Source organism: Jaculus jaculus, chromosome 8 (genome assembly GCF_020740685.1).
Source record: "Jaculus jaculus isolate mJacJac1 chromosome 8, mJacJac1.mat.Y.cur, whole genome shotgun sequence".
Classification (NCBI taxonomy): Eukaryota; Metazoa; Chordata; class Mammalia; order Rodentia; family Dipodidae; genus Jaculus; species Jaculus jaculus.
This window is the reverse complement of record NC_059109.1, coordinates 19011061-19027456: the sequence shown is the minus strand read 5'-3', so window position 1 is coordinate 19027456 and position 16396 is coordinate 19011061.

Below are 16396 nucleotides of genomic sequence, written 5' to 3'. Positions count from 1 at the left end.
CCAATTTGTTAATCCAGGGGGGATTAAAGCAGACTTTGAAGAACAGGACTCCTTGAGCACTCAGGCCCCTTCAAAAGAGTCTACATTCTTCTTGTTGCCCCAGCACAGGTCAGCTAGCCCAGTCTCACAGGTTATAATCTCTCAGTTGCAGCTGAATGGGCAACAGTTCACGCAAAGATTTTTCTTTCTGTGCCATATCTCTTTGCACACACCAGTTCATTTATATGCAAAGTAACCCTGCACAACTTCTCAGGACACGGGCATAAGAGCCAGCTTCTCACACAAACTTCTAGCCCAGTCCAGGCAAAGCTTTTTCTCACCCTCATAAGCCAAACCTCATAGCCCATAGGTCTTACTGCATTCAGGTCTTGCAGCTCAGACCACAATAGTCCATCAAGCTGTACTTACAGCACTGCAAGGCATCTCTTAGGCCAAGATTTCAACTTCTTCCACATTCCTCTTGAAAATCAGCTCCAAAAGGCCGAAGCCACATAGTCAGGTGTCTAGCAGCAATCCCACTCCTCGGTACCACTTTACTGTTGCAGTCCGGTTCGCATTGCTGGTAGAAATCACTCAACCAAGAGTAGCTTCTGGGAAAAAGAGATTTATTTTGGCTTACAGGCTTGAGGGGAAGCTTCACGATGGCAGGGGAAAATGATGGCATGAGCAGAGGGTGGATATCACCCCCTGGCCAACATAAGATGGACCACAGCAACAGAAGGGTGTGCCAAACACTGGCAAGGGGAAACTGGCTATAAAGCCCATAAGCTGGCCCCCAGCAATACACTGCCTGCAGAAGCCATTAATTCTCAAATCTCCATCAGCTGGGAACCTAGTATTCAGAACACCTAAGTTTGTGGGGACACCTGAATCAAACCACCACAGATAGACAAAGAATTTCATCCAAAAGTGAAATGAAACGGTACATGGATGGGGATATAGGTAAAACAAATGGAGCCAACGTTTACTGTAGAAGGTGCTGTACAGGAAGGAGGGTTTATATTGACTTTCAAATTGAAAGGACTTAGAATTATCACGGAAACAGGTCTGTGAGGAATTTTCTAGATTGGGTAAACTGAGCTGGAAGAACAGCCTTAAATGTGGGCAGCACCACTGCATGAGCTGGGGTCCTGGTCTGAACAAAAGGGAGAAAGCAGGCTGGAGGGATGGCTTTGTGGGTAAGGTGTTTGCCTGCAAAGCCAAAGAGCCTCAGTTTGATTCCCCAGGACCCACATAAGCCAGCTGTACAAGGTGGTGCACACATCGGGAATTTGTTTGCAGTAGCTGGAGGCCCTGGCATGCCCATTCTCTGTCTCTCTCTCTCTCTCTCTCTCAAATAAATAAATAAAAATAATGTTAAGACAAGGAGAAAGTGAAATGTGGAGCTGCATTCATGGCTCTCTGCTTCCTTACTATGTCCTGAATGTCCCCAGCTACCTCAAGTTCCTGTTGCCATGCCTTTATCACTATGACGGACAGCATCATCAAAGTTTAAGTGAAAATAAACACTTCCTTCCTTCCTTAAGTTGCTTCTTTAAAAAAAGTATTAAAAATGTTCATATATCAATATATTGCAAATTAGTCCCATTGCCATCAGGCTATACTCCTTGTTCACCTTTCCCCCACTCCAGTTCCTCTCAGGGACCCCCTCAGTGACATCAGCAGTGATCCCTGTGAGCTCATGAATTGGCCAGTCAGTTCCTGTGGGGAGGACAATGCCTCACAGAACATCTCCCCCCCATGTGCCTCTTACACTCTTTCCCCGCCCTCTTCTGCAGTGTTTCCTGAGCCTGGGAGGGTGCGTCGTGCCTCCTTGAGCACTGAGCTCTCTCACCAGCCTCTGATGTTGTGCTTCAGTTGAGTTTCGTCTCTGCACTGCTGACCACCAACTCTCTGGAGGAGGTTCTCGGACCAGCAAGGCCGGCAGCACTCCGGTTACCCACCAGAACTAAAAGCTAAAACCTTATTACTAAAGGCACAACAGGCTGTGGTCACAGGACATGGAGAAATCATGGTGGAATGGAAAAGGAAGCCAGTTCCATACGGGCTACCTCTCATAGCACCAGCAAGAGCTTTGTGAGCTGCTGGAGGACACTCATCACCAACATGAGCAAGCAGCAGACCCTGCAAGCTACAGAAAGCAACCTGCCAGGCAAGGCGGGCAATAGTGGCACACAGGCTACGGGAGGAATCAGCTGTTCTCTGGTTGGGTATGAGGCCCTCTCCCCGTGGGAGAAAATTCACACCTGATACTGAGAGCCAGGTGGGAAGCCTATAGTTTGGAAAGTCCTAAAACCCAAAAGGGAAGCGTCTGCTGTTCTTGATTAAATTGCTTCTTGTGAGGTGTTTGGTCACAACAATGAGAAGTAACTGGTCCATGGGACTTTTTCTGGCATTTCTGTGTTCTTCAAATTATTCATAATAAAGCATTGTAAAGGAACCCCAAAGGCAATGAGGAGATATTTCTGCTGGGTCCTGACCCCATCTTGGTGAAGATGGCTTTGGTGCACAGTTGAAGTCTATCACCTGTGCAGAAAGAAGAACAGACTCATGTGCTCACGTGCTGAAAGTGATTGCAGTGGACGCCTTGGGAACAGTGCTCCACGCTGGGCTGCTGCCACTCTCTACACTTCCTGAAAACATGGATCAACATGGACTGAGGCTGCCAGGGATGCCTGGAGTGGCTAAGAGGGCAAGGAGATGCCCAGAGATGCAAATTTACCCACTCCCGGCCTATGATTCACAAGGCCCCCAATAAAACACCTTGATGGTTAAGGTTTAACCCACGTCCACATAGTTTACTTAGAAATGTTTGAAATTCTCTCTGTAAAATTGAACTCTAGCAGGCTTTGGTACCAGTTAACCCAGGATTCCTCTGACCAGAGGAGTTGGATTAGACAGGATTCCTCTGTCTAACGTGAAATGATAATCTTGGCCTGGAGAGATGACTCAGCAGTTAAGGCACCTATCTGAAATGGTAACCTTTATTGTTAATTGCATTCAAGTGAAAAAATAAAATAAAACAACCCACAGATGCGTTCATCATTGTGTTAATTAGGGCTGGACCATCTTATTAGAGCCACCTGGAGCTTTTAAGACCCCATCCATGTAGCCTACCCTAGGACAATTGGCTCAACATGAAGGAATAGGCAGGAGGCACATCTGGGCATCTGTACCTTTAAAATTGCCTCTGGTTGAAGTCGATGAGATGGCTAAGTGCTTGCCATGTCAGGGTGAGTGCCTGAGTCAGGAAAAGTAAGCAGCCACAGAAGGCTTCTGTACTCACATGGTAATCCCAGTGATGGGAAGGGAGAGGGGAAACGAGAGTATTTCCAAGAAGCTCACAGATCATCTAGCCTGGAGTTCACCTCTCAGAACTAAAGTGGAAGGGGCTGGGGAGATGGCTTCATGGATAAAGGTGCTTGCTCCCAAAGTCTGGCATCCCAGGTTCAATTCCCCAGTGCCCACTTAAAGCCAGATGCACAAGGTACCATATGTATCTAGAGTTCTTTTGTAGTGGCAGGAGGCCCTGGCGTGCTCATGCTTTTTCTCCTTCCTTGCAAATAAGTAATTAATTTAAAAATCAGGGATGGAGAGATGGCTTAGCAGTTAAGCGCTTGCCTGTGAAGCCTAAGGACCCTGGTTCAAGGCTTGATTCCCCAGGACCCTCAGCCAGATGCACAAGGGGTTGCATGCATCTGGAGATTGTTTGCAGTGGCTGGAGGCCCTGGCATGCCCATTCTCTCTGTCTGTCTGTCTCTTTCTCTGTCACTCTCAAATAATAAATATAAACAAAAAATTTAAAAAATAATAAAGTGGCCTGGTGTGGTGGCACACACCTTTAATCCCAGCACATGGGAGGCAGAGGCAGGAGGATTATCATGAGTTTGAGTCCATCCTGAAACTATAGAGTGAGTTCCAAGTCAGCCTGGGCTAGTTTGAGACCCTACCTCACAAAAAACAAAATAATAATAATAAAGTGGAAAACAAGGACAACATTGGGTAGTTATCCTCCGACCCCTACATATGTGCTGTGGCACACATGGGACCTCACCCACACACATGAACACACATGCACACATCATAAACCATATGGTCTACATATACCTACACCAAAAAAAAAACCCTCCTGGTGATTTTAATATTTAGCATATGAGCAAATTTTCAAGTTCTAGAAGTTAAAAAAAACTTAAACAAAATATAGCTTTACTTTACAAATACTGCTAAGGGCTGGAGGGATTGCTTAGTGGTTAAGGTGCTTGCCTACAAAGCCACAGGATCCAGGTTTGATTCCTCAGGACCCACCTAAGCCAGGTACACAAGGTGGCATATGTATCTGGAGTTCATTTGCATTGGCTGGAGGCCCTGGCATGCCCATTCTCTCTGTTTCTGTTTCTGTCTTTCTCTCAAATAAATAAATAATAAAATAAAAATGCTGTTTAAGGCAGAGTTTCTTTTAATTATAGTTCTAAAATATATTTATGAAAGTGTGGCCAGTCAGTTAATTCACATTAAAATGGAAAACTTTAGTTTTTGAATCCCAGGAATAATAAGACTTATTGACAGAAATTACTGTAATCCTATAGAATCTTATTCATACTGGAATGAAAGTGCTACCAGGAAACATAACTGCTATTACTTCCCAATTTCTGATGTGTGTATGTCCAGCCAGCATAGCCAGCTTACCTTACAGTAGACAGGCTAACTATGTGCTTAGGGTAGGTGCCAAGTTCTTTTTTTTTTTTAATTTTTATTTATTTATTTATTTATTTATTTATTTGAGAGCGACAGACACAGAGAGAAAGACAGATAGAGGGAGAGAGAGAGAGAATGGGCGCGCCAGGGCTTCCAGCCTCTGCAAACGAACTCCAGACGCGTGTGCCCCCTTGTGCATCTGGCTAACATGAGACCTGGGGAACCCAGCCTCGAACCGGGGTCCTTAGGCTTCACAGGCAAGCGCTTAACCGCTAAGCCATATCTCCAGCCCCCAAGTTCTTTTTATTAAGCTTCACAATTTGGCAGGGAAGTGCTTAGTCAGTAAAGCTCTCACTATGCAAAAAAAAAAAAAAAAAAAAAAAATTAGGACCTGAGTTCAGATCCCCATCACCCACATAAATGCTGGGTGGGCATGGCTGCCTATCTGAACCCCACAGGAGGCAGAAACAAATGGGTCACATGGCAAGTGGGTTAGCTAGCCTAGCTGAACGAGTGGGAAGACCCCCATCCCAGCAAATAAGCTGGAAAGAGATCAAGGAAGACATCAGACCTCCATATACATGCACTCCTGCACAGACCCATGCACCCACACACATGTGAATACGTGTACACACACACACACACACACACACGCACGCAGGCACGCCACATGCATACACACAGCTTCATGTGTGATACTTGAGAAGCAGCGTCGAGGGGGCCCCTGTGGTGTCTTCCCAATTACTCGGGCTGTGGGAGGTGGGAAGAGTCATGAGCTTTGCAAGCGTTGTCACCGAAGGTCTTAGCAGGCAGGTCAGGAACTGCAAGGTGCTGTGTGATGTCCACGCCCCTCCTTCTGGGAGTCAGCGCCCAGACAATTAGGAAGTCAAAGTACCCAAAGGCCCGGAGGGAGCCTGTGCCTGGCCCGGGGGGTTGTACGCCGAGGGGGGGGGTGAGGGGGGGTTGGAAACACTACACTAATTGTCCTCTTGTTTGCCCATCCGGGCACAGTGCCAGCGCAGAGCCGGCCAGCTCTGAGAAGCTCCCAGAACCTAATGGCCTGGTTTTGGGTGCCAGCAACTGGCTGCTCTCCTTACCCTGCTACTGTAGGGGTCAAGTAGAGGTGACGGTAAAGAACGTTTAAAAAAATGGATAGGAAAAGTCACAAACTTACTGGGCAAGTTCCACCCACCCCAGGTTTGAGGTTTTTTTAGAATTTTTTTTTTCTCTTACTAGAGAAAGAGGCAGAAAAGGCGGTTAAAGGTCAGGCTAGTCACAAGCAAAACACAAAACTCAGGAAGATCATTTATCCCACTGCAAGTATAGACTCTCTCCTGTGAGTAGCTTTGCCCAAATACCAAAAACATTCGTAACAAGGAAGATGGGCAAAGTCTTATCAACCCATCTCCAGGGCTACGACAGTACAAGCCAGTCTGTTGTAGTTGGTGACAGAGACCTCCCAGAAATCGACCTCCAAAAAGCAGGACTTTCTAGAAAAGAAAAATGCAGTGTTTTTCTCAATCCACTATATGGCTATTGGTTTCCTCATGCACTGGTATGGAAAGAAACTGAATGTATGTAAAAGTAAACAGGCTTTTCAGAAATACACATAAGTGAAAATTTGTCATGAGCAGTATTTCTCGGTGGACAGATTGTAGTAAAATTTTATTTTCTTTTTTTGTGCATTTCTAGACTGTCTGACTTGTATAAGTATACAAAGTTTTTGCATGTCTTTAAGAGTCAGGAGAAAAAACATGAATAATGGGTTGGCTATGTGGATTCATTGGCCTTTGGGCTGGAATTCACTGTGTGCTCTCTCTGGAGAGAAGGAAGAGGAAATTATGTAACCACACATTTCCTTATTAATGTGACTGGCAGAACAGGGATGGATTTGAGAATAACTTGCCCACAGAGTCTTTTACAAGAGTAGAAGTTGATGGGGACTGGAAATACGGCTCAGCAGTCAACAGCACTTGCTTGCAAAGCCTGATGGCCGGGGGTTTGACTCCCCAGTACCCACATAAAGCCTGATGTACAAAGTAGCACAAATGTCTGCAAGTTTGTTTGCAGTGGCAGGAGGCCCTAGCATTCCCATTCTCTCTCTCTCCTTCTCTTCATCTCTCTCTCTCTCTTAAATAAGTTAATAAAATATCGTTAAAAGTAGAAGTTGAGATTTATATCTCTAGAAAAATATTCAGTGCTCTCCTGTGATTAAATGCAGCAGGGCATAAAAAGAGGATCGAGGGGGAGGGGAGCTGGCTCAGTCAGATACTTGAGTTCAGGTTACCTGCACTCACGTTTAAAAAAAAAAAAAAGTTGGAGTAGAGGGTGGGGTGATGGAAATAAATGATCCCTGGAGCCTGCTGAGTGGCTAATATAGCTGAGTCGGTGAGCTCCAGGTTCAGTCAGAGACCTTGTCTCAGAAGAATAAGGTAGAGGGCTAGAGAGATGGCTCAACAGTTAAGGCACTTGCCTGCGAAGTCTAAGGACCTTTTGTCCATTCCCCAGGACCCACATGAAGCCAGATGCCCAAGGTGGTGTATGTGTCTGGAGGTCATTTGTAGTGACAAGGGGCTCTGGCATGCCCATTCTCTCCCTTACACTCTCTCTTAAATAAAGAAATAAAATAAGAAAAAGTAAGGTGGAGAGCAATAGAAGATGACACTCAATGTCAAGGTCAACTTCTGGCTTCCACACGCATGGACACATAAATGCCCCCACACATATAAACATGCGCCACACTCAAGGACAGTGACAAAAATGAATAGGAACATAAATAATTGAAAGAGGGCTCAGTCCTGTCTTTTAGTTTTTAAATTATCCAAGAAAGGGGCTGGAGGTGTAGCTTGGTGGTAAAGCACCTGACTGGGATGTACAAAGACCTGTGTTCAATTCCTTAGCATTACAATACCCTCCACCAAAATCTATTACACATTGATGTATAGGAAATGCAAATGATATGAAAGAATATTATCTTTGTACCCATCCATCTCTTGCATCAGGATAGACATTCTTTTTTTTTGTTTTTGTTTTTCAAGGCAGGTTCTTGCTGTAGGCCAGGCTAATCTGGAAACTCACTATGTAGTCTCAGGGTGGCCTCGAACTCATGGCGATCCTCCTATCTCTGCCTCCCAAGTGCTGGGATTAAAGGCGTGCGCCACCATACCCAGCTTAGGCATTCATTCTTACTCACCACCCTGGAGGAAAGCAAAGTTGTTGATGAATTATGTTATCTGACTTGATCCTCCATACAGTTGCTGTGGACCAATGACTGCAGGGTGCCTCCTACTCTTCCAGGTCTTCCCAGCACTCAGAAAGAAATATCTAGGTAGAAAGAATATCTAGGTAGGGATAGAGCCTAGTAATGATGCAAAATATCAATAGTAACGTTCCTCCATGAAGAAAGGCAGATACCCAAACACCATGAAGATATCCGCCTGACTTGTCAAACTTCTATCCTTTGACTTGCTCAAGTATTTCCTCACTGCAGCATGTTGGAGGTAGTGCCACACAGCGTTTTGAACATACAGAAATGTTCCTGTTTTGACAAAGGAACTAACAGAAACTTGATAGGGTTGACTAATTTGTCTATAGTCACACAACTTGTTCTGGCAGAACTTGTGATTAAGACCTTTGAACACCCTGAGGAGCTGGATGGGGCGATCTTTTCTTCAGTGTTGTAGTTTCTGGAAGGTTACCCCTGCTCTGTTGAATAACAGCCCCTACTCATGCTCATGGAAGCAGCCCCAATTAAACTCAGTGGGTCACACAAGAAAAGACATCAGGGGCTGGAAAGATTGCTCAGTGGTTAAAGGTGCTTGCTTGCAAAGCCTGATGGTCTGACGGCTTGGGTTTAGTTCCCCCATACACACATAAAGCCAGATGCACAAAAAAGGCACATGCACCTGGAGTTCATTTCCAGTGGTTATAGATCCTGACATGCCCATACTCTCTCTTTTTCTCTTTCTGCCTGCCTCTTTCTCTCTGTCTCAAATAAATAAAAATATTTCTTAAAATAGTATAGACAGGGGCTGGAGAGATGGTTCAGCAGTAAAAGCACTTGTCTGCAAAGCCTAAGGACCCAGGTTTGATTCCCCAGTGCTCACATAAAGCAAGATGCACAAAGTGGCACACGTGTAAAGAATTTGTTTACAGTGGCTGGAGGTCCTGGTGTACCACTAAGCCATCAATCCAGCCCCGGAAGGCTTTTGAGATGTAACATCTACCCAGTGAATAAGGGGAGTAAGAACCAGGAAGTTTCACATACAAGGCCATTCAATCGTGGGATGAGGGCCAAACTTCTGAAACAGAAATGAGCATTACAGGCCTGTGTGTCCTGGGCAATGTGTGTGAGGAGATACATCTGGAAGGAAATACTTGGAGCAGATGACACTGGCCACTGTGAGCCACCATAGGTAGCAGAGAGTCAGTCTGAAAGAGACAAGAGACCACGTGTGAGAACAGACCAGCTGAACCACGAGCGGCGATTTCTAAGTGCAAAGCTCTGCCTGGTGGCCTGGTGAAGACCAGCCAATGAGGAGGAGGAGAAGCCGGAGGTGGAGGGAGAAGAGACTGGCTCAGGAAGTGGGGGAGTTAGTTGAGAAGCGAGTTGTGGAGCAACATGGCAAGCGGGTGATGTCAGGAGGCAGGCTGTGGTGCTAGGAAGCTAGGACGTCCTTAGCACGGAAGTTGCCCATCTGGGGGATATGGGTGGCTTCTGATGGCAGCCCTGACGCTAGGCAGGAGAGTCCTGTCAGCAAGTGGTTACATGACATGACATTGGCCAGAAGGCCTGGGGAACAGGCTAGCAAAGGAAGGTCACATCCATAAACAAATAAATAGTGGACCAGCCCCCTCCAAGTAGGGGGTGTTCTTTCTGACAAATACTTTGCTCCGTTGCATTCTTTGCTCGCTAGTCTGCTCCTGGGATGGTCTGAAGAACGTTAGAATGCAGCCTGCGCCTGGGCAACAAGTAGGATGGGTTGCTCTGTGGTGACCTTCAGCCCTTTAAAATGTTCCCTCCCATCCATCTGTCCATTCACCCATCCATACATCTTCCATCTATCTATCTATCTATCTATCTATCTATCTATCTATCAATCAATCTATCTATCTACCTGCCTACCTATCATGCACCTATCATCTGTCTGTCTGTCTGTCTGTCTATCTATCTATCTATCTATCTATCTATCATCAGCATCATCAATATCAACTATCTATCTTGGGTGTTTGGATCCAACCCAAGACTTCGTGCATACTAGGCAAGTATGAGGGCATCTTGTTTGTAGACTTTCATCTTTAGAAAGCAAAAACACAACTATAGTACTGCCAACCAATTTTGTACTCCTTCTAATAAAACAACATCACCAGAAGCAATATTCTGCTTATCTCTTAAAAAAAAAAAAAAAAAAACAAGTTCAATGGAACAAGTATATCTTTTTTTTTAAATTTTTTTCTTTTTCTTCTTTTTATTTATTTATTAGAGTCAGAGGGAGAGAGTGAGAATAGGCGCACCAGGGCTTCTAGCCACTGCAAATGAACTCCAGATGCATGTGCCCTCTTGTGCATCTGGCTAATGTGGGTCCTGGGGAATTGAACCTGGGTCATTTGGCTTTTCAGGCAAACGCCTTAACTGCTAAGCCATCCCTCCAGCCCATATATCTTTTTTTCTTATTTTATAATAAAGGTTCCAAGAATTTAGAGTGTCTGTACCTGGAACAAAGGTGATTTTCTATGTTTCTAACAAAACCACTTAAGGCACTTAAATAGGGCAGAATGCATCTGTGACAGGTAAAATTACTGGAGGCCATGGCAAAGAAGGGACAGTTTTCTTTGGGGATGGAAGATAGCCTAAAACAGACCAAAGTAGTTCAAAGCCATAAGTGAAATTACCTGGGAATTTGGGCCATGATTATAAAAAGCCATGCTGTATGTCTCATTTGCTAAAACATAGGAGTAGTGATGTCAGAACCAATCTTTGTCAAAATCTTAGAATTTAACCATTACCAAATCATAGAATCTAACCATTACCAGGTCTAGAAGCAGCTGCAGGAACGAGGTAGGTTGAGATGCATTGTGTTATTAGTTTGTGCCTTGTTAAATTAAATAAATCCAGTTTCAAGCCTCAAGGCTGACCAATAAATTGGAGAATCTGGGCATCTTAAACTAACAGGCTGTCAGAACTCGAAGGCATGATAGAAGTAATTTAGTTCAACCCTAAGTCCATCATGGCTGAATTTGGATGCTAGCTCTTGCTAACTCACTAGCTGGGCAATCTTGGACTTCATTTCCTTGTGTGTACAAGAGGCTCTGTTACAATACCAGGCTCTTAGCGACACTGTTAACTAATGAAGTCAAGCAACTCAATTACACAGCATGGTCTTTGACCATGGAGTCAGTGGCTGTTGTCATTATGATGGCAAAATGTTCCCTAATGTCACAGCAGTCAGAGTGAAGCAAATTCTACAGACCTCAGCTCTGAAACCACCATACCACCTCGGACCTTGTTAAAACCCAAATGAAACCTTTAGGTGAAGTACTTTGCAGAGAGAAGAATGAACAATAAGTTCAAAATTCAATTATTATCCTGGTCTGGCCTCCTACCTTGGAGAATATAGCACCTTACCTCAGTCATATCACCTCTGTCACACACATCTTTTTAAATTATTTATTTATTTATTTATTTTGAGAGAAAGTGGTGAGAGAGAGAGAATGGGCACACCAGGACCTCTAGCCACTGCGAATGAACTCCAGATGCATGTGCCACTTTGTGCATCTGGCTTACTGGTGAATGAAACCTTGGTCCTTAGACTTTGCAGGCAAGTGTCTTAACTGCTAGGCCATCCCTCCAGCCCACATATATATCATTTTATTTTTATTTGTTTAATTACTTGGCTGAAGTTGGTTCTCTGCATTGTACCAGCTTCCACATTTCATATGAGAGCACTTTCAGAGGTCTGGGATTCCCCATGGTGTCCTTCAGCTGCTCCCTACAGCAGAAACCAGCAAGACACAAGATCACTAGTCAGCCTCTCCCTCCACGGTTCCTGAAAAGACTTGATCATGAGCCACCAATGGCTTATGAAAAACAGAAGTTCTCAGACTTCACATGAGATTTCTGCTTGCAAATCTTTAGGTGGGGGCTTTAGGATATTTTGAACAGAAGTCACAAGCTGTTCTGTATTTCAACAAGTTGGGAAAATAATTAAACATGTTAAGTAGCATCTTTTAATTCATTGGAACTTAATTAAAACTTGCATACATCTCAAAGTGAGATGCTCATTTTAGCAATGGCCAAGGGAGGACTTTTTAGGTCAAAATTCCTTTAATCATATTGTTAAGAGTATTAAATTATCTATATTTTTAAAAATATTTTAATTATTTATTTATTGGAGAGAGAGGGAAACCACCACAGAAGTTATTTCAGTGTTGGCTTTGAAGCTAGTCAGTGGATCTAGGTACCACCCCTGTTCACCCAATCTAGACTGCTGACCTCCAGAATCAGAGTTAAGTAATTTGTGTTGCTTCTCCCACTAACTGTGTGGTAATTTATTGTGGCAGTCATAGGAAATTACTATGCCATTTAACCATCTATAAGATTAATTCCAGAGCAGGGTGTAGTGGCGCATGCCTTTAATCCTAGCACTTGGGAGGCAAAGGTAGGAGGATCGCTGTGAGTTTGAGGCCACCCTGAGACTACAGAGTGAACTTCAGGTCAGCCTGAGCTACAGTGAAACCCTACCATGAACAAAGGAAAAATTTAAAAACAAAAAAAGAATTCAATACCAGCTAGGTCCATCTCTTGACTCCTGCAAATGAATGTAGTAACCTCTTGCTCTTTGGGGACTCTCTGAGAGTATATGCCTCACTTGATGGCCTTTGATGAATACAAGGCTTTTTAATTTTTATTTATTTGAGGGCTGCTTAGTGGTTAAGGTGCTTGCCTGCCAGGCCTAAGGACTCATGTTCAACTCTCCAGGTCCAATGTAAGCCAGACACAGTGACACAGTGTGTAATGTTGTACATACACACAAGGTGGCACACATGTCTGGCATTTGATTGCAGTGGCTGAGGCCCTGGTACACCAATTCTCTCTCTCTCTCTCGCTCTCACACACACACATATATAGAAAAGGCAGTCTGTAGGGCTTGCCTCAAAACTTTTTATTTATTTGAGAGAGATAAATAGAGAAAGAGAGAGCATGGGCACACCAGGGCATCCAGCCACTGCAGACCAACTCCAGACGCATGCACCGCTTAATACATCTGGCCTACTTTGGTATTGGGGAATCAAATCTGGGTCCCTAGGCTTTGCAGGCAAGCACCTTAACCACTAAGCCATCTCTCCAGCCCAGCATGAGGTTTTAGTTCCCTCATTTGCCTTTCAGGTAGAAGTGATAGGAATTTAATTCTGACCAACTTAATCATAAAGAAAATTTAGTGAGTCATGTCTGTTGTGATTGATCTTCAGGGAACCATGGATCTAAGAGTTCAATGTCCTCAGGTGTTGGGCCAGTCTCTTCCTCCTGTGCCTGATTTCTACTGCCTTGGTTTCAATCTCCAGTAGTCTTTCCTCTTACAGTGACAATGATGAGCACAGGCGACTACAGGATTATATTCTACTAATTTGGCAGTTGTGCTGAAACACTGCCTTTCCTAACTGTTTCGACAGAAGTTTCAGGATTGCATTGTTTTGGTCTGGCACGTATTCCCATCGCTGAACAATTTCTTGCTGTTGGCGGACAGGGACTGGCTCCAGTGATGATTAACTCACTGTAATTTGATTGCTATTCCCTGATATTACATTTTAAAAATCCCATGTCCCGGAAAGTCCTCAGTTTAGGGCTAAACAGCCGAACAGCAGAACAGCTTGGGAATCCACACTGGGAATGACAGAAGTTAACTATGTCTTCCACCCATTCTACTGCCACAGACTCAGAATGGAAGTGAGTGGTCTTCTGTTAGAACCACCAAAATAGTTGTAAGAAGGCTGGTCAGACAGACGTGGAAGGGTGGCACTCTCCTAGTCAACTTTCTCCAGGAGTAACCCCCTGAGAGCAAGAATTGAGTCTTATTTTCCTTCCTTTAGGGGTTGGAAATGAGTACATACCTCTCCTCAGAAAAATATCTCAAAACCATTTGTATTGTTTCTTGCAGTTTATTAAATATCTGGAAAAATACACAAAATGAAGACTGTCATAGTGAGTTATACAAGATCTTTTTTTTTCATAGTTTTCAATTGTAGTGGAATCTCATTCTTATCTGATTGAAGCTATTCAAATGTAACATCAATTAAAATGGGATAGGTGGGGAATTTTCAAAAAATGAACTTTTTACCAAAATAAAATAAAATAAACTTTCAAATCCCTAAAGCGCTCATAAGGTCCTCTTCCCTCTTAAATCGAAAATAAAGCCTGTGTTATATTTTCTTTACATTAACTCCTAATATTTGTTAGAAACTGAACCTTAACATAGTCTCTCTTGGATCTGAAATTCCATGCATAAGTAAGTTTCTGTTTTGTGGTTGCTTAATTACAACTGAGCAGTCAGCAGGAACTGTTTTGTTTTGGCTAGGATGTGGCTTTTTCTCTGAAACCTTTTTCCTGTAACTTCTGACCTAACTCCTGCCAACAATGAGTTAGGTATCACAGTTAGAAGTTTCAAAAAGGAAACCATCACATAAAAAGCTATGTGCTTAATGTTGAAAATAGAATATGATTTTAAAAAGAATTTTTTGAGTCAATGAATCAATGCTAAATGTTAAGTTTGGTTCACAGGAGGAAAATGACTCTTCTGCTGTTGTCCCTGGAGGTAAAGACTTTAGTCGAGTTAGGACTTGTGTGAGTCCAGGCACATCATTCCTTTGTGAATAATGAGTTTAGACTAGCAATTCATTTCTGTCTCTAATAAATCAGTTCAAGGGGTCTACTTTATAAATTTCTCTCTTCAAAAGCTGAGAGTAAAAAAAAAAAAAAAAAACAAAAAAAACTTGTGTATGGATTTTTTTCTTTTGTCTACCTAAATAAAAGAATGTCTGTGCCTAACCAAAAAAAAAAAATCCTATTTGAAATAAAAAATTTGTTATAGGAACATTCTCTTTTATCATTAAATGCCTCCAATGAAAAGAGAATGAACATTGTGGTGGACTTCCAAGCATCCATTTCATCCCATTCCCACTGAGGGAAAAAAAAAAAAAGTAGTTTGGGTTAAACCATTTCTGTCCACTGTTTAGCATAAAGAATAATTATTATACTTTTTTTTTTTTTTTTTTTTTTTTGCTGACTTAGAGTTGGACTTGTAACACTAATTTTTCCAGTCAAAGTGAATGAAGGAGATGGGGCTGGAGGTACCTGGATAGTTCGTTACTCAAGTCACCCAGTGTCTATGACAAATGCATCATATAGTTCCTGTAGCTGCTGGCAGCAAATTTACCACTGAAGGAACCAGATGCCAGTTCTGCTATCGGCCAAGTGGAAAGTTAGAAAGAACCTGGTACAGGACTGACATTGCTAATTGCTACTTCAACCTTTAGTATGCCGTTCATCTGAATTGTTTGTTTCACAAGATAATTGATATCCCTCTTTTTAAAATCTATGTGCTACAAGATTTAAGTTACGGTTGAAAAAGTAAATATAATGTGGCAACAAAAGTCTGGCACCAATCTGTCCTGGTGTGTCACTCTGGCCCTCTGTTCTTGACCACTCTACCTTAAAGGTTGGGGGAACACACTACATGAGGCACTGATCTTACCCAGCCAAACAAGCAATAGAAGTGAGAAAGATATTCTTTCTCTCTTGAGAGTCGACCAACGGCTATCTTTATGACATATGTCAGTTGTGTGATAATTTTGCCCACCTTTAAAAGTAATCATGTCCCTCGTAAGCGAACAAGCAGAATAATCATAGCTCCCAAATGCCATAAAATTTTTCTGCCAAATGGCATATGACATAAACTCAGCCGCAACTCTGCCTTTTTTATTTATTTATTTTTTGGACCACCATCATCCTGATGGCCAAAGCCATAGGTAAATACTGTGCTTCACTTGCTTTACCTCATTTATTTCCCAAGAACTCTAAGAGCTTGGGACTAAGGACCTGTGTGCAGATAAGGAAATGGGAGTTCAATCAGGTTAAGGCTCGGATAGGGAGTGGCAGAGTGAGCATCCAAATTCGGACATGGCAGATTCTAGGGTTGAACAAGATAACCTTGGCCATAATTACCATCAGTTCTAACAGCCCGTGGATTCAAGAAGCCCAGATTCTCCAATGCACAGGCTAGCCTTGAGGCTTAACACTGGAATTAACAAGACACAAACTAATAACAGAATACATTCAAATGGTCTCTTTAGCTACTTCCAGACTCTTGTTAAATATAACAATGACTGAGTACTTCAGGTAGTTCTGGTATGACAATGTAGCTATAAAATGAAAAGAAACAAACAAACAAACAAACAACAACAGCAAATGTTAAACCCAAATGTTAAACACAGATCTGGAAATTTCTTTCTGCTAGTAAGTTTAAAGTTACATTATTCAACTGTTTGACTAGTTATCCTCTTAAAGATAGGAATACAATTTCACATGCATATATTTCCAAAGAAATTTCCATTTTTTTAACTCTGTGAAAAGACAAAATTACAACAGATTTGCACATCCTAATTCACTTTTATTTGGAACTGCAGGATCTAATAATGCCTTACTCTA